Consider the following 16,837-nt stretch of genomic DNA (forward strand, 5'->3'; position numbering starts at 1 on the left):
GGCAGGAGTTATTACACTATCTGTGTCCTCCATTCGAGTATTTATGTGCTAAGCAGTTGAATCAAAATCAGTTTGCTGGAGTAAATTAAAAATGGCATGCTTCAGAATGAATTTTAGCAGGCATGAAAGTGGTAATTGTGATAATAAAAGAGGAGCTGTATCTTCTTTACTTTCATATAGCATGTGAGGTGCCATCAGAAGACTCAGATTTGAGTAGCATCAGTAAAAAAGAAAAAACACCGCTGGGATGGATTAAAAGGTAATTTTTTTGTCTTCACAACCAGAAGTTTCACTAACTTCATTAATTTCATACAAAGTTTTGGTCCATCTGAAGAGAGACATAAGTAGAGAAAACTCAACACTTGTGTGGTAGGAACTGTCTGTATGATTCATGGACTTTGCAGCTAGGTAATTTTCAACTGTGTGTACATGACAGGTATCAGTTTCTGTTTAAAATCTCTTATAACTGAAGGAGACAAACAGCTTGATTTAATTTGTTTCTAAAACATCCTATATATAATCTTTAACATTATTTTTATTAGAGATAAGAACAATAATAAATACTGTGTTGTGCCGTCCTAAAGCAATCTGGTGTTTTAAGGTGTATATTAGCAATTTCATAGCAGGAGGAGTAATTTTCTATGTGTCAGATTTTAAGATTTTATTGAGAAAAAGGATCTAAGACAAGAATCAAATACTTCCTGCTTTAATCCATTATGTTATTTGAAGTACTAGCTATTTGGGCTAAAACATTTCCAGGGTGTACTGGTGCTGAATTCCCTCAGAAACTAGGATAGCTATTCCCAGTTTGCATCCCAGTCCTCTTAACAACTGACAAGAGCAGATGAGAAGGACCAGAGAAGCTGCAAATTAGGGATCCTCCCAGGGCTCTGGATAACTCTTTCTCTGCCTGAGCCCTTCAAATCCAGGGTAACCCTGGGGTTGCCTCTGGTGCAGAGTTTGAGCCTCCATTAGACAACACACTCAGGAGAAAAGTTCATCTGTACAGAGGACCATTTCCTTTCTGTGGTAAACTGTCTTCTGGGAAGACAAAATTGCTTTTGAAATAAACTGAAAATGCAATTACAGTTGTTTCAGAAAATATCATTTTAAGTTGTGAGCCATACTGCATGATGCACTTGACAGTTCTTACCCCTTGCTTAAAGAATTGATTGAGATAAATTCCAAATAAAAATTGAAACAAGTTGTTTGCCTTTGAATTGCTTATATGAGCATTTGTTTCCCTTCCTCATTTCAGCATAAATTGCAAAAAAAGGCCTTTTTTTCTTTGCTTAGATGTTATGCTGTACTGCTTTATGTAGACCTTGGTAGTGTAACTAAATAGGTGAGAGCTGGGGTTATTTTCTTACCCCAAACTGCTGCAGAAGCTGTTCAGTTTCTGAATCAACAGATCTTTGGACAGTTGAAGAATACTTTCTGAGTGAATGGGAGGATATGAATCTGATAGGAATGTAAGTGTAGTACTACTGACATGCCTCTTGGCTAAAATCCTGTGTGTTTGTGTTAAATGGAGATGCAGATGAGCAGCAAGTGTGTAGGACTTCACAGAAATCCTCCTGCATGGGAGCTGCCTGCATATTGTGGGAAAATGTACTAAAATAGTGCCAAATAGAAATCTAATTATTTTCCAGATCTTTAGCTTGAGGTGTTCTCAAGCTCATGCGTTTAATTTTCCGCCTTCCCAATGCTTTAAAGTAAAAACTTCATGTCTAATTAGTTTTGGCATAGGATGTGGAAATAGAGATGGCAGTTTCTTTATGTGCAGGAAGATGTACCAGAATTCAGTCTTCAGAGTAATGGAAGGTAATCTTGATACAGCATTTGTTCTTTTAAAGATGTATTTTTTGATGAAACAAATATACTACAGATTAAAGAGTCTAAGAAATAGTTAATGTAATTAACTTTAATTCAAATTAATTTTAACTCCAAATTAGTGAATAAATTGTACTCTTAAGTGCCATATTTCTTGATTATATTCTTCCCTTTTTATGCCAAGGATGTAACAGAAATGAACCAGGATGTTTGCTTGGCTTCCATGTTGCTGGAGGGATGTGCCTGTAAGATGCTGTTACATGCAGCACATGAATTAGGTGAATCCCAGAAGATTCCCCTTAATTTGTGCTATATGAGCACTTCTACCAAATGAACACTTAACTAGAAATCTTCATTTCAGTCATCTGTTTACAATCAGAGACCAAGGCTTATTAAAAGTATTTTTACTGATAGCTATCAACACTGAGATCTATTGATTTAGAGCCTTTTCTCTATAAATAACTTCACCTGTGTTGAGCCATAGCCAATCTAGAGAGCTGACTTGTACATTTTCTTTGTTTACTGCTTTTCCTGTAATGAAAACGAACATGAAATTGTTGGTTTTCCAGGCAGGCTGCAGAAGTTAATTTGCACATGCTGCAAATTTGAGATGTGCTTTCTGCAGTGTTGCAAAATTGGAGTAGAGGTATTCAGATTATTTTGTGTTGAGATAAAGGCTTTAAACCTTTCAATACTTTGTCTCACTAATGAAATGCTTAGGTGCCTGTGGTACATTATTTAATGCTTTTATGTATTACTTTGCACTAAATTGAAGTCTAACTGCTAAGTTGAAGTAATAAGCTCCTATAATTTTCTTATCTGTAAATAGTAATATTTTTGCTTGTCTATAGCACTGTAAAAGTAGGGAGTGAAACTCATAATTCTGCAAGTAAAGTAGGAAGTTCTCTAGGTCTAGCCTAGTAGGGACTAGGCTAAAGTGGGTCTTGTTTTCTTACTTGAGGCATTGCTACAAAAATAATCTGTAGCTGTGCAAAATAATGTGTAAATTTATTATTTCATCAAACAGAATTTTTTGGGGTTTTTTTGTTTGGTTGGATTTTTTTGTGTGGGTGGGGTTTTTTGTTGTTGTTTTTGTTATTTTTTTACTTTTTTTTTTTACCTTTCCAGAACTTCTGTGACAAGATACCATTCTTATTTCAAAATTCTGATAATAGATCTACTAGCCCATTATTTAGGATGTGTATTTGACAGGGATTCATAAGTGAAAGTTACTTGGGAAAACCCTCAGTAAGTGGTTCAGAGAAGTTTTTTGAGCTTCTAACTTAATAATTCTGCTGCTGAAATCAAAATATTGAATAAATTCTGATAACTACTTCATGAGTAAATATTTTTAATCGCCATGAAAAGTGGTCGTGCTTATGTTTATTAGCTTTAAAGGCCTTCTGTCGCCATCTGTTTATATAGTTGCTGTGCATGATGACTGATGTTGCCAACTGGTTACTTCAGCTCTGTGACAGAGTAGATAAAAAAAGCTCTTCATGTATATGGGAACTGATGCCCTCATCTCTTGGTCAGGCAGTCTATAGATACACAGAAATTCTCAGTGCCATGTTTCAGTACTGTTACTATCAATATATTGATAATGAGTATTGCCAGATAATCTAACTGATAGATTTTAAGTAGGCTTTTTAATGAGACTTACCCCTGTAACACCACTTCTGGTTTTCAGATGTGTAGGACAAAAATTAACTCCATTTGAAGGATGCAGATTTGACCCAAAGCTTGCTGAAGTCAGTTACAAATTAATCTGATTTCTGTCACCTTCCATCAACATGGCCATTCATGATAGAGGCTTTTGTGGGTCAGCGTGAATGCTTCCCCTTTCTCAATTCCTGTATCAGTGAGAATCTGTGTAAGGAGCTGGTTTGTGTCATTGTGGCATAATCTTTCGGTTTTGATTGGTATTTCCTCATTTCTAATTTAAAATACAAAAGAGGGCATGATGTAGTTACCCAATCCTGAAATCATCCTGCTGTTAAGTGTGTTTGAAATCAGCTGATGAAAAATCTAGTAATGGGAAAGCTGGTAGATATACAGGCATTACTCTTCCACAGATGCACTCTGAGCACGCCAGCTTTGTTATCTTAAATAAAGTTCGGAGGAAAAGAAAGTACTTCACTCAGATTATTTCCTGGAAATTCTGTTTTTTAGAAAATTCTTGTCTACTTCAGTGAACATAGCAAATAACAGATAGTAGAAAGTGGTTTGCCAGGAGTGAAATAAGAATTGTATGAAAGTAACATTTAAAACTGAAATGGATCTTTTTTGCAACTCTTGGTGTCCTTGGCTGTCTGGCTGAAAATTATACCCGAGATCTTTCCAGCCCGGAATCACAGTATCAGAGGCTGCAAACCAGATTTTTCTTGGTTTAATATTCAATTGACAGTCAGAAGTTGTTGACATAAATATAGTGTGTGTTGTTTAAATAACAAACATTAAAGCTCTTATGAACTAGAGATTACTAGTCTCCTGTAGTGTTTTTATTTGCGTTTCTATTAGCAAAATCAACTTTAGCCTCTTTCAATTTAGAAGAGTGGTTATGGAAATCAAGATTGTTAAAATATGTTTGAATGCTTAAATCTTCTGTGAAATATGCTGGTGGTTGAAGTCCAGATACAAAGCATTAAGATTTGCCATTCAAGTTTGTTGGCATAATTAAAATTGGTATTATTGGAAAACTCCACGAATATATTGGCTGGTATTTTCCAACACATTATGGATTTCCTGGGAGGGTTAAAACATAGCTGGTTATGCTTGATGTAAGAATGTATATGTGATATCTTTTCTTTGTCATCTTTCACAGACTTTGGGATTGTTCTTGGTGTCCACTGGATGTAGAGATCCAGCAAAAAATCACTGTTGTATAGGTCATCCCAGAGCAATCTCAGAATGAGAAAATAGGTCAAAAAAGGAAATGTTTCTGTTTTAATTAAATTGTTCCTTCTTGAGCACTCTTGAACAATTTTTGAAAACACTGTATCAGGTTTTTCTTGATTATTATTGTCTGATCTTGTCAATATTAGCAAGATAACGTCTAACCTGTTCTACTTAATCTTTTCTGGTTTTTTTCCTTTGAAAGCTAGTAGGTTGAAATTAAGTTTATTTTGAAGCGCTTGGAAAGTTAGGGTGTCTGCATGTCATTAGTAAGAGATTTTCTGGTTTTGGAAAGACTACTATATTGTGGTCTTCTGAGTAAATGAGTTAAAATCACCATGGAATTTGTAGAAGCTTATCTTGGTTTCTTTCATCTTATCAGTTTTCACATAAGCTTGCTGTTTTTCTTTAGTTTGGTAAAGGAACACTAAATGGCAATCTAAATAATGTATGCTTTTAGATTGTTCAGTTATCATTAGAGATCAGCTTTCTTGAACAGAGGATGTTATGTGTTCACCTCAGGCTTTAAGGTTACATTATCACTGTGGCATTTACTTCAATCTAACATTGGGTTACCTAAGCAGAAACTGAGCTTCTTCCTCATGTGACCAAAAACCTCAGAGTAATAGATGAATAGGTGAAGGGTGGAATTAGAAGCCAATCTCCTTCACTGTTCTGTTCTCCCTAAATACTTTACCCCTCACCTGCACCGAACTCATGCTTGTAGTGCAAGTCCATTAATGTTACTCAGTTTTAGGTACAGTTTATTCTTGTTTATTAGATGGCTAATTCAGTGAAGGTTATGTAAGTTAAGGAAGTTAATGGGCCTGTTAATGAAAAGAAAAAATAAAGTCTGTTACGTGGCGAAACATCTTTTTTCTCCCTGAGTGAGTTCTAAAGTCACAATAGAATATAAGGCACTGCCTCAGGATTTAAAGTAATTCTTAACATTTTGAAAACTAAGGCTTGATTGTGTGGGTGTCTTCTGCACAATATAAGGTAAGAGAGAACTTCCTTCAAATAGTCTATGAGGTTCAGGGACTAAACAAAAAAAATAGTTACATCAGATGCCCTGTGTTAATCCTGACTTTGAATAATTTGATTATTTTGTGCTTATAAACCAGCACTTGAGACCTCAAGTAAGGAATAAAAGCAGCAGAGGACAATAAATCTCATATTGCAGGGAGAGTTGTAGTTATAGAAATTAAACAACCAGGGATGATGACTGTTAAGATCTCAAGAGGTAGGGTGAAAAGCTGAGGTGAAAAGGGTAGTTTTGTATCTTATCAAAAAGGCGAAGGATTATGTACTGGGGAATTGCAGTGCAATGTTTAAGGTATGAGTATTTAAGATTCACTCAGTAAGTTCTACACTTGGTTCAATTTGCTATGCAAGCAAAAGTAAGTTACTTAACCTTTCATTGCCTCAGTTCCCATAAAAAATCCAGATGATAATTTATTCCCAACTTCTTAAAAATATTGGGAGGACAAATACATTAAGTATTGCTTGGAACTGAGCTGGTTATACGTATGGTCCTCATATCTGAATGAATATAGGCTAGAAAGTATGGACACTATGTATTCTTAAGGAAAAACTCCTGGAATTTGCTTTTCTAATAAACTCATACAGTTTCTTTCTTATCAGACTTGATTTTCTTCAAGAAATATAGGAAAGTCTTAGATTATTTTCCAAAGTGGTAAGTAAAATACTTCTAGTCTTGAATGTTTCTCCTTTTTTCAGAGCACATTCAATTTACTCATTCCTAGGAACAGAAATAGGGATGTCTAATGGAACTGCAGATCATTAATTTTATGTTGAAGATGATGAAAAATAGAAGTTATGTAGGCTTTTGCAGGTTCTGTTGGATTAAAAGAATCCATAGAAATTAGTGATAGAGGAATGAGCAGATGTTCTCTTGGAATAACAAATACTATCCATAGCTTCATTCATAGCCAACTTTAATGAATCAGTTTGGATGAAAGGAATGCTTGTCAAATACATTGCATTTATGTTTTTCCAGCAGATTTTATTTGAATTATTTTCAAATAAAATGTATGAAAATGCTTATGTCTAAAAAGAAGTCAGTCTTTAAGGGAGTCTTCATCCAGCAAATTGGATGATGGCAGGTGAAGAGTAGGTAATATAATTTGACCTGTGGCTGTATTTGGTTAGAAGAATTTCTGAAATGCCAAGTAAAGTGGAATTACTCAACAAGCAAAGTAAATGCTGGGGTTGGCATGAGTTCTTTGGGAATATGCCAGTGTAGATATGATTGTGCTTTTTTGCTGAGAATGTCAGATCAACTTGTTTAAAGCAGTGAACAGCACTTCTGGAGTGAAGCAGTCTTGAACTTAGACTTGTTTGTTTTTTTGTGTTTTCCACCCTAGGTCATAAAAGAGCATGAAATTGAGATGAGATAGAGGAAGGTGACTTTATTAGCTCTGTAACTGCATGGATTGCTAATTCTAATGGACTTGTTGGGAATACAGACTTTGCAGTTGAGCTGTTCCCAGGCCTTCCTGTGTCCAGCAGTGCAACCACAGGAGGCACAGCTCTGACTTCTCAGGCGTGAGACTTTCATTCCTGCAGTAAGCTCAAACCCCACATTGCATCAGTGCTTGTAAAACAGTCCTAAAGCAATCCTAAAGATCAGTGGCAAGCTTTCTGCCAATAGTTCTGCTCTTGACATCTAGTTCCTGAGCTGAGAAGTCACTATTTAATTTTTAGAATAATTGGATAGAACTACTTTTGAAGTATCGTGAGTACTCTTGTTAACATGAAGAGTGGTGGCAAATTTCTGTCATGGAGCCTGGAACTAGACTAGAAAGCCAATGTAATGTGGAAAAGCCTAAATAACTTTTACATTGGAACAGCTTCAGTCCCCACTAAAGTGTATTATGATTTATATAAAATGAGCAATTGAGAATTTGAAAGAATAGGGTTTGACCTATTTGGGTAAAGTTTCCTCACATCTTTCTAAAATACTGATGTTGGCTGCAAGAGTGAAATTTCCTTTTTTTGAAAGGTGAGTCAAGACATTTTTTTAAGGGGCTTTCATTTTTTTATATTATAGTCTTAAGAAGCTGGGCTCTGTTTGGAGAGGAAAAACTTTACGTAACACCACTGTTCTATCCTGCTGTACAGTATAAGTGGCTTTGCAATGCTCAGCTGTGGAGAATGCTGCTGATGGACAGCTTCCTTCTCCATGTTTGCATGCTCCAAAGAAGGCTGAAATGCCCATTAAACAGCTTTTCAGTTTAGGGCTGCCTGGAGAAAGGAACTGTGCAGAATAGCTTCCAGGATCAGAATTTTATCCTTTAAACTTACCTGGAGATAAAATGTAAGTGCTTGTTTTTTAAACACTGTGTTTCCCAAGTTAATGGAATAAACGTAGGTAAAGGGACTTGACAGCTGGTTCCCATTTGGGATTGGAATCTACTAATAATAACTAATAATAACTAATAAATTCCTTGAGAGCTGGTAAAGTAAGACTTGTTTGCCATATGGAGAAAGAAGTGACAAAGTAATATCATAATGTATGAAGGAATTAAAAACTACACAGTATGATTGCACAGTTCTTAATTCTCGTGTTACCTCTTCCCTCTTCTGTATTTGCCTTTTTTAAATGGGGAATGCAACTTAAATGGACATTGTTTTGGATGTTTTTCTTCTCAGCTTCATTAAATCAAATTCTTACACTTGCTCATTTTGTGAAACTTTCTATCCATACCCATAACTTACTAATTTTTTTCTCACTATGATCAGACTGTTCAGTTTTCTGCATGGTTTTTGTGTTGGTAGCTGAACTTCATAATACATTGTTTATATATTGCAATGTCATAAAGTTCCTGTTGACAGAAGTATATTAATATTTTGATTCTCACTTGTCTCTGAATACCTTGTATTTACTGAATGAATGACTATATTTTTGAAAATATGCCTTCAGTTATATTTTAATCTAGTTTCCATCATATAAACTAAATCTCCATTTGCTAATTTTTAGATTTGTGCTTAAAAGTCTTGATTTCATTTTATGTCTTTTATTTAGCTCAAATTTTTCTTCTGCTCTAGTGTTTCACAGCACTTAACATGCAGTGTTGCCATACCTCACTTAATGTTGTTTTATGAGCACACGGCTCCTAAAGTGACACCCATTTAGATGGTATGTTAGTTTTACCTGCAAGATACAGTTTTTATATAAAATGTAATGTTAACATAGTTCTTGCAATGCAATGTCAGGTAACCCAGAAGATTAGCCAAGACAGAACAAACTGTACTGCTTTTTGAATTGCTGTCTCTCTGGTCTGTTGTAAAGATTACTAATCTCCAGAGAAAGATAATGGGTCACATGTTTAGTGTAATAGCTTTTTGGGTTTTCTGCTTTATCTGCTAATTTTAAAATCTTTTAAAGTAAGCTCATATAAACAGATTTTAATGTGAAATTTATTGGAAGGGAAGCAAATATGTATTTGCTCATTTCCTGTCATATGCTCAGTACTACACTAGCTGTTTATTTATATTCTGTGTGCTTCCCTAAGACAAGCAAGTTAAACCTGGAGTTACTCAAATCATTAGCTGGATACATAGGATACTTTGATATGGAATAGAGTGCAAATTTCTTGTGTTTCTTCACCTCTAATTTTCCTCTTTCATGTTTTTACAGAATGTAAAATTCCGTGTGTGTGTGGCACTAAAGCACCACAAGTCACACAGGGCAGTAACTGTCTTTCTGTAAATGATGTCACTTGACATGGAATAAGGGTGGGTTACAAAACACTCTTCAGAGTTACTTTAGTACCAAACTCATTTGTGTATTGGGGCATTAAACAGAACTCTTGTTAAAAAGAGAGATTTATGACACTGGCACTGCTGCTTCTGTTCTATGTGAAAACTTCCTGCTAATGTTTTATAAAATATGTTTTGAAGTCTCTTGTGATTTTAGCTTTGTATAGCAGCTCACAAGATTTCTGGATAAAGAAAATGCTAATATTCCAGTAGCCAATATTGGCCTTGTGTACATCAGTTCTATTGTTTCTATTCTAGTGAAAATCAAGTATAGAACTTGCAGCACCTGGCAGACTGAAAAAAATTGCATTTGCAAACAGGATTACAGCTCCAAAACAGAAGGTGTTAAAATATGAGGTGACCATTTCTTTAATCTCTACTCTCTCTGCATTATATTGCAGAAAGAAGCAATTTATAGCAATTTTACTTCAGATTGGAGGAGCTTCTGCATGAAGACAAATGAATAAATAGATAAGTCTCTTTAGATTCCATCCTTAACTCTTAATACTTCAGGAGTTTTGGAACTTTACTTAAAATTTCAGGGGCAGAACTATGTAGTACTGCAAGTAATAAAAACATTTATAAAAGTTACTGAATCAAAGGCAGCTGAGTGAAGGTGCACAACAATAATAGCACTGTATAGATAGTAACTGAGGTATTGTCTTGAACAAAAACAGTGATGAAAATTATGTGCTTTGACTGAGAACAAAGTTACAAGAAGGTTTTTATCAATGGTTATGCTGGTGTGCCCTGCTGTTCCACACTATGAATTGGAACAGTAGAGGGAGATCCAGGATGACTTGTTACATCATACCTTGAGTTTTTTGATTTTGCTTGAGGTGTTTTCAGACAGCTGAATTACCATGGAAAAGGGTACAGGCCAAATCAGTGTTTCTGGGATTTAATTAGTATACTTCATGCACATTTTGTTCAGTTGTGATGATTTCCTTTAACTTTTTGGGGCACAATAGGATAGAAATTGTGATCTACAATTTTTTTAAGTATAATTAGTCAAATTGTTTTTAATAAATAGTCAAAGTGCATTGCTGCCCTAAAGAGAAGCTTCTCTGAGAGAGAAGCTACCGCTTTGAAATAAGGAAATTTGCATCTAAAAGACACCTTTGGCTCAGTCAGCTATGTTGATAGTTACTCAGTGTTACCTGTTCCCTTGTTAAAGCTTAACCAGTTTGCTAAACTAACATTCATCTAAGCCATTGGAATGTAAAGGCTTATATATTAAAAAACGAATGCTAATTCTCCTTATTTACCATATCTTAATTTTTTCCTAGGTAAATGCCAAAAGATTTGAAAACTTTGTTTCTGTTTCCAGAAGATTCACTGTAGTTCTCACTCACTTAAAATAATCTGATTTTTTTTTTGTCTTGGTTTACTGCAATGCCCTTGTAAATTAACAACTTTACTACTTAGCTGGAATAGCCATGAAGGAGTGTTTGGCGTTCATACAGTTCTGCAAAGAATTTGGTAGGTGTGTTCCTTCTGTGGCCACAACAAGGAGCAGGTGTGGGCAGTGAACCATCAGTGATCTTTGTAATGCTGTTCATCGGTGTACAGAGACAGTTTGGCCCAAGTCTGAAGGTTATGTTTCCTTAAGGGAGCTTTATATCTTAAAAAATCTTAAACCTCTTGACTTACAGATTGAAGAGCAAATCCTTTTCACTTACAGCTCAAGTGTGTTCTTGGGGTATGTGCAAAAGGGAAACATTAAAATATTCTTGAAAATCCTTTGCCTTTTCAAGGACTGAAATTCAAGATTTGGATATAAAAGTCAGTACTGTCATGTAGTTAACATCTGTCAAGTGTTTTGTTTAAATTACAATGCTCACATCCAAAGCATGTGTTTGAACTTTTCTTTTGAGACACTGGACCTATAGAAGTGTGTAAAGTCAGCTTTCATCTTCCTGAGGTATGAAAGCACTGAGGAGATCAGCTATTGATTGGGTTGGATTGCCAGCTCCTTTGATCCTCACAGAAATACACTAATGATAGCACATAAAGGATGTAGCTGCACACTAGAGGAACAGATAAAATGTGCACAATGTGGTTTGGGGTGGGGAGGGGATAGGTAGGTCTGGTGCTATAGGTTCAGTCCTGACAAGAAGTACTTGCTGCCATTTATGTTTACAGGAAGGTTAAATGTTTGCTCTCCTGGAGGGGTCCTGTATAAAAAGTGATGAAGTAAATGAAGTCATGATTGAGCTGTTGGTCTAAAGTGTCTTGCGGGCTCATGTGCCAACTGGCTTCACTGTATCTCCTTGTGTAGCTGGGAGTTTTGAAGTATAAAAGTACTTGACTTGATCTAGTGATGACTTGTGTGCTCCAATATGACTTCTTGAAGTGAGTGTCTGATTTTTTCAGTTGCCAGACAGTGAACTTGAATTGTTTAGTGATGCTGACAAGTGAGAAGTATCCCATTTGTCCTAAAGGCAAGAGGAACTGCAGCTTCTGTTAAGGTCTATTGCTAACATAACCACTCGTGGTGGAGAGTGAAAGACATTTTTCTGGCACTAATAGATTACTGACATAGTAACAAAATAAAGTAGATCACTTTACATGGTAGACTTAAGAAATGCACCTTTTCAACACCCTGTCTCCCACAGTACAAAAGCAAAAGGACAGTCTTACCTATGGCTGTTGTCCAAAACACTGACAGTATCTCATTTTTGGTTATGAACGTGCAGTCATCATCCAGGTTTTCATTATAAAACTTCATCTTTTTTGAATAAGGCTTTTGTAAAGAGAAAATAATATTGGTGGCTTTGTATTTTAAATTTTTCTTATATATTTATCTTCTTGTCCTAATAAGTCAAATCTACCAGCAGTTAATCTGATGGAAGTCAGGCTATTATGATGTTTCTTTGACCAGTTACTTTGCTTTCATCTTAGGTCCTGTATTGTTTTGTCCACCTCTGTTTATCAGGTTTCAGTCCCAACATAGGTTTTCATTGGTTATGATACCTGTGGAAAATTTTCTGCCAGCTAAATAGTTTTTATAAAAAAAGCCTAATATTGTGAGGTATTTTATATGCTGAAATATATGGAACAATATCTTTCTTGATAGACAGTATATCAGTTTAATTGTTTAAATAGTTCTCAAAAATAAGGGTTTGGGAAATGAGCGTTCTTCAACGAAACGTGCATGGCACGTTTGTGTATCTTTGACCTTTTACCTTTATCTTTCTTTTCTACTCAAAAGGTCAGTGTTCTCTAGAACTTTTAACTTCTTTTGTTTGTAGCAGCCACTGGATGCTCATATCTCCTTAATTATATGTTTTTGTGTGTTGCAAAACTAAAATCAATAAATAGCATTTACTTAAGGGGCCATCTTGAAAGGCACGAAGGCAGTGAGGAAAGAATTATCAAGTTAGTCACAAAAGCCTACTAACTTTACTCCAATTTTCAAACACTATGAAGACTATCTCTGAGTGGCTGAATCAGAAGTGTATTATCAGTGTTCAGATTTTTGCATCACTTGGTTCCAAAAAATAATAATGGTAAAATAAAATGGCTGATGCAACTGTTCAGTAGATGTCTTTATATGATCCAAGCTTGTATTTAGAGAAGAAATATATTTGTTTCACATCCAGGGAAATATTGTCCTTCTAGAGCACAACTTTAGTAACCACAGGCCCTGATCCTGCAGGCAAGTAGATACACATTAAATATTAGCAATAGCAATGCCATTTGATTGCTTACCTTCTTTTTGTATATTAATAGTTCAGTAATAGTTATGAAGAACAGCTTGCCTCTCCTTACTCAGTAGTTTAACATTTTTTACGGTGTCAGGCTGTAGAACTGCTTAGAACATTGATTTCATGTTTAAATTATTTCCCTGCTGCTGCTGCAGCAGTATTTAGGAAGGTTTCTATTGTGATGCCTAAACCATAGGTGTTCCATATGCTAAAAATCATCTTGTTACTGAAAGTGCTCCAAATAAGGAAAAAAATTTGGTACCTCATGTTTTATGGCTATGTGTTGCTGAATACAGGTTTTATGTACTTGTAAACCACCTGTACCTATCTTGAGTCCAAATGGTATTGTAGCCCTCTGGTAACAGCCAGTGAGAAAAACTAAATACTGAATGGATTAGTATTTTTGCTATTTAACTTCAATAGTGAGTATTAATAGAAATTATTTTATGGTCAATAATAACCCAAGTACCTCCTTTAGAAGTAACTTTATACTAATTACAGATACTGCTGTAGGCAAATGAAGACTTGTGATTTTCATCAATTCTGATATGAACTAGCAGGATTCTTGCTATACCACAGGTCTGGCAGCCTCTGTGCACAGTATTCCATGTGCTAACATGGTGTTACTTATGTGAGCCAAACAACCATCATGGTGTAAAATTGCATGGGGTTATACAGGTCAGTTATGGACAGGACTACAGTCTTTGCCTGAAACCTTGTATTGAAATTCAGATAAAAGGTATTTGGTGATTGTAACAATCACCAAACAAGGGGTGACAGAAATAAGACCTATCCTATCCATTTCCCCAGTTGCCCATGTGTACGTGTATGTTCTCCCCACATCTGTGTTCCCTTGGCTTCTTGTTAGATCCCACCAGCCTTGGCTAATGCAACATACATAAATCTCCCTGAGCTGCCGTTCATGTATAGGTTTAATCTTCTTTTAAGCCCACATGATACCCTCACTCTTATGTAGAGTAAGTTTGCTTCAGCTACAAGTTGCTTAGCTTGATTTTTTCTGTCAATTTTTATTTTCCATTGTGTTCCTCTTAATATGTTTGGACCAAGCTTACTGATTTAGTAGATAGGTGCTGTCGCTGGTATATTGATTCACTTGCAGTGCCAGCAGGAGTTGTTGGCAGAAAGATCAACTTTCTTTTTCTTGCACAAGTTGCAAGCAAAAGTGTAGTGCATTCATCACTTCATCCCACAGTTGTTTCAGTTTCTAAGTGTATGAAACTGTTACTACACTGTTTGCTGTTTTTTCTCTTTCAGAGTTACTGTGCAGTTGCAGTACCTGGCTTTTTAAAAAGATCATGTTGAATTTGGGAGGGAGATTTGAGCAGCTAGGTGGAAGTGCCAGAAGAGTTTCTGTTTTTCGTTTTGTTGGCAACTGTCTTTGTAGATTTTCTACTCCACAGCCTCACAGGTTGAGTTGTTGAATAAAGAAAAACCCAGCCAAACAACCCTACAGCTTGAATTGAACTGAAACTAAATACTCCAAAGATGGCTATGAATAATTCAGTTTCCTCTGTTGTAAGGTAGATGAATTAATCCTTTAATTTTTTATACTACATGTAGGAGGAGTATAAAGTCAAGTATGCGAATAAGGGAGGGCAAAGTTTCACAATAGAAGTTAAAATTTAGAATTTTAGGAATATCCTACTTTATGTATTTTTTACATACTGGGACAGCTTTTCAGCAGGTAAATGACAATATAATGTTTTCTTGCATATTTTAGGGATCAATTCTTTTGCCACTTACCACTTAGGATGTTCATCATCAAGCTGCAGCAAATCAAAGTAGGAAGTTAAAAGAATACACTGTTTATTTCCTAAAACTTTAGTGTTTCTAGAGGGGAAGGTACACTTTTGCATTCTATTGCTATAGTCCTTTGTCTTCTGATGCATTGCTGTCTTTTATTTCTGTAATTCTATTTGTAGCTTGAAACTTTGTAGTGTGTAACAGACATAAAGAAACTTTTAACTGGAGGTCAAATTAGTGTGATTTACTTTTAGTGTAGACTGCTTAAGTAAAGACTTGATGAGACTATTTGGATGTATCTTATCAAAACAGAGATTTAGACATGTGGCTACCATGAATATTCAGCAATGATAGGAAGCTGAAGTTGTGTCACCCTCTTAAATTACCTTGGCATAATGCTTAATGATTATCATGGTGAGTGAATACTATCAATGAATAGAAAAATATGGAATAAAGTTGATGAATATTTCTAGGGTATTTTAGGGGTACTTTAAGGTCATGTATGTAGCATCAGAACATTTGAAAAGTAACCATGGGAAGAGGATTTTTAAAGCTGTTTTGTTCTGTGTGCCGCAGAACACTAGAGATTACCAATCTGTTAAATGACAGTTTGTTTTAAAAACCTTTAAATTTAGAATTCCTGTCTTTCTGTTGGGATTGGAGGAAATACACTAAAATACTGCTTAAATTGGAGGAAATACACTATATACAACTATCAGTTGCAATGTCTTGCAAATGTAAAACTTGCTGATGTAGTTACCGTTTTTTAATAGATCATTGACCCATCAATCAGACTCTGACCATTTCAGAGATAAAAAGCTTGGCTTTCATTGGCTTTTAGGAAAAGAACAGCTTTCCACAAATTAGGAAATGGTGTAATAATTAACAGGTATAATGGATATGTGCATTCAGGTTTCAGTTGTATTTTTGAGTTTTAGCTCCTGTTATCCTTGGTGTAGTTAGTTAACCCACTGTCTGCCCATAGATAATTTAACTATAGTATAAAATGGATTATTTTTGTGGAAGTAGAATTTACTAAAATGATTGATAGTTTTTTTGCTCACCTCTTAAAATCTGTAGTGAATTGTTCTTTCAGACTTTCATTTATAACAAGGTGCAGAACTTCACTAACAAAACTCATTAAGTGAGTAATAATTCTGTTCTAAAGCAGCAAAACAAAGGTTCTTTGAATAGTTTTGTGTACAGAGAATTTATGTAAACTCTAATTTTATTTTTTTTTTTCTGAATTACAGACTTAAATGATTTTAGGTACTGGTCATTCCTCATACAGGAAGGAGTTTGACATCTCTGACTCAAAAAGTCACTTGGAAATTGGCAAAGTAGGTCATTTAGTAGTGGACCTATTGCATGAATCAGAAAGTTGGCAGAGGTCACTTACCATTCCTAAGGTAATTTATGTTTTGAAAATATAAACTGTATTTTAATTGCAAACATTCATTAAATAACATCAAGATAAAGTTCCTTTGGTGTGATCATAGAATCATAGAACAGCTCAGGTTGGAAAGGTTCTTAAAAATCATCAAGTTCCAAATCCCCTGTCATGGGCACATTTCATTAGACCAGGTTGCTCAGGGCCCCGTCCAGCCTTGAATGTACTGGCACTGCAAAATGTGAGTCAGGAAAGCAAATCCTAAATTTAGAGAAGTTACAGAACTGGAAAGTTAAGGAAAACTTTCTGAAATTTTGTGTAACTTAGAAGCCTTTAAACATGTCAAAAAGCAAAAGAGAAGTGATACTTAAAATGAGGGGCTGATAAATTACTATATAACTGTTCATTTACCAAGTTCATTTGAACTGATAGTAACATTTTCTGTTTCTCACAGATCTGT

The 16,837-nt window shown here is 35.3% G+C and overlaps 1 protein-coding gene across 10 annotated transcripts in view; it reads left to right on the forward strand.

Annotated features, from left to right (window-relative positions):
* Positions 1–16,837, forward strand: part of SHLD2 (shieldin complex subunit 2) — a 29,627-nt gene that overhangs the window by 1,863 nt on the left and 10,927 nt on the right. For 3 of the 10 annotated variants that reach the window (XM_058840728.1, XM_058840732.1, XM_058840733.1), the window contains exons 2-3: positions 181–259; positions 16,241–16,396. The gene's annotated coding sequence lies outside the window, so the exon portion shown is untranslated. Of the gene's footprint in view, positions 1–180; positions 260–9,469; positions 9,490–14,498; positions 14,765–16,240; positions 16,397–16,837 lie in introns of those variants that run through there. The other 7 variants (XM_058840730.1, XM_058840731.1, XM_058840734.1 and 4 more) reach the window with 4 other exon arrangements.

This window comes from Poecile atricapillus, chromosome 6 (genome assembly GCF_030490865.1).
Source record: "Poecile atricapillus isolate bPoeAtr1 chromosome 6, bPoeAtr1.hap1, whole genome shotgun sequence".
Taxonomy (NCBI): Eukaryota; Metazoa; Chordata; class Aves; order Passeriformes; family Paridae; genus Poecile; species Poecile atricapillus.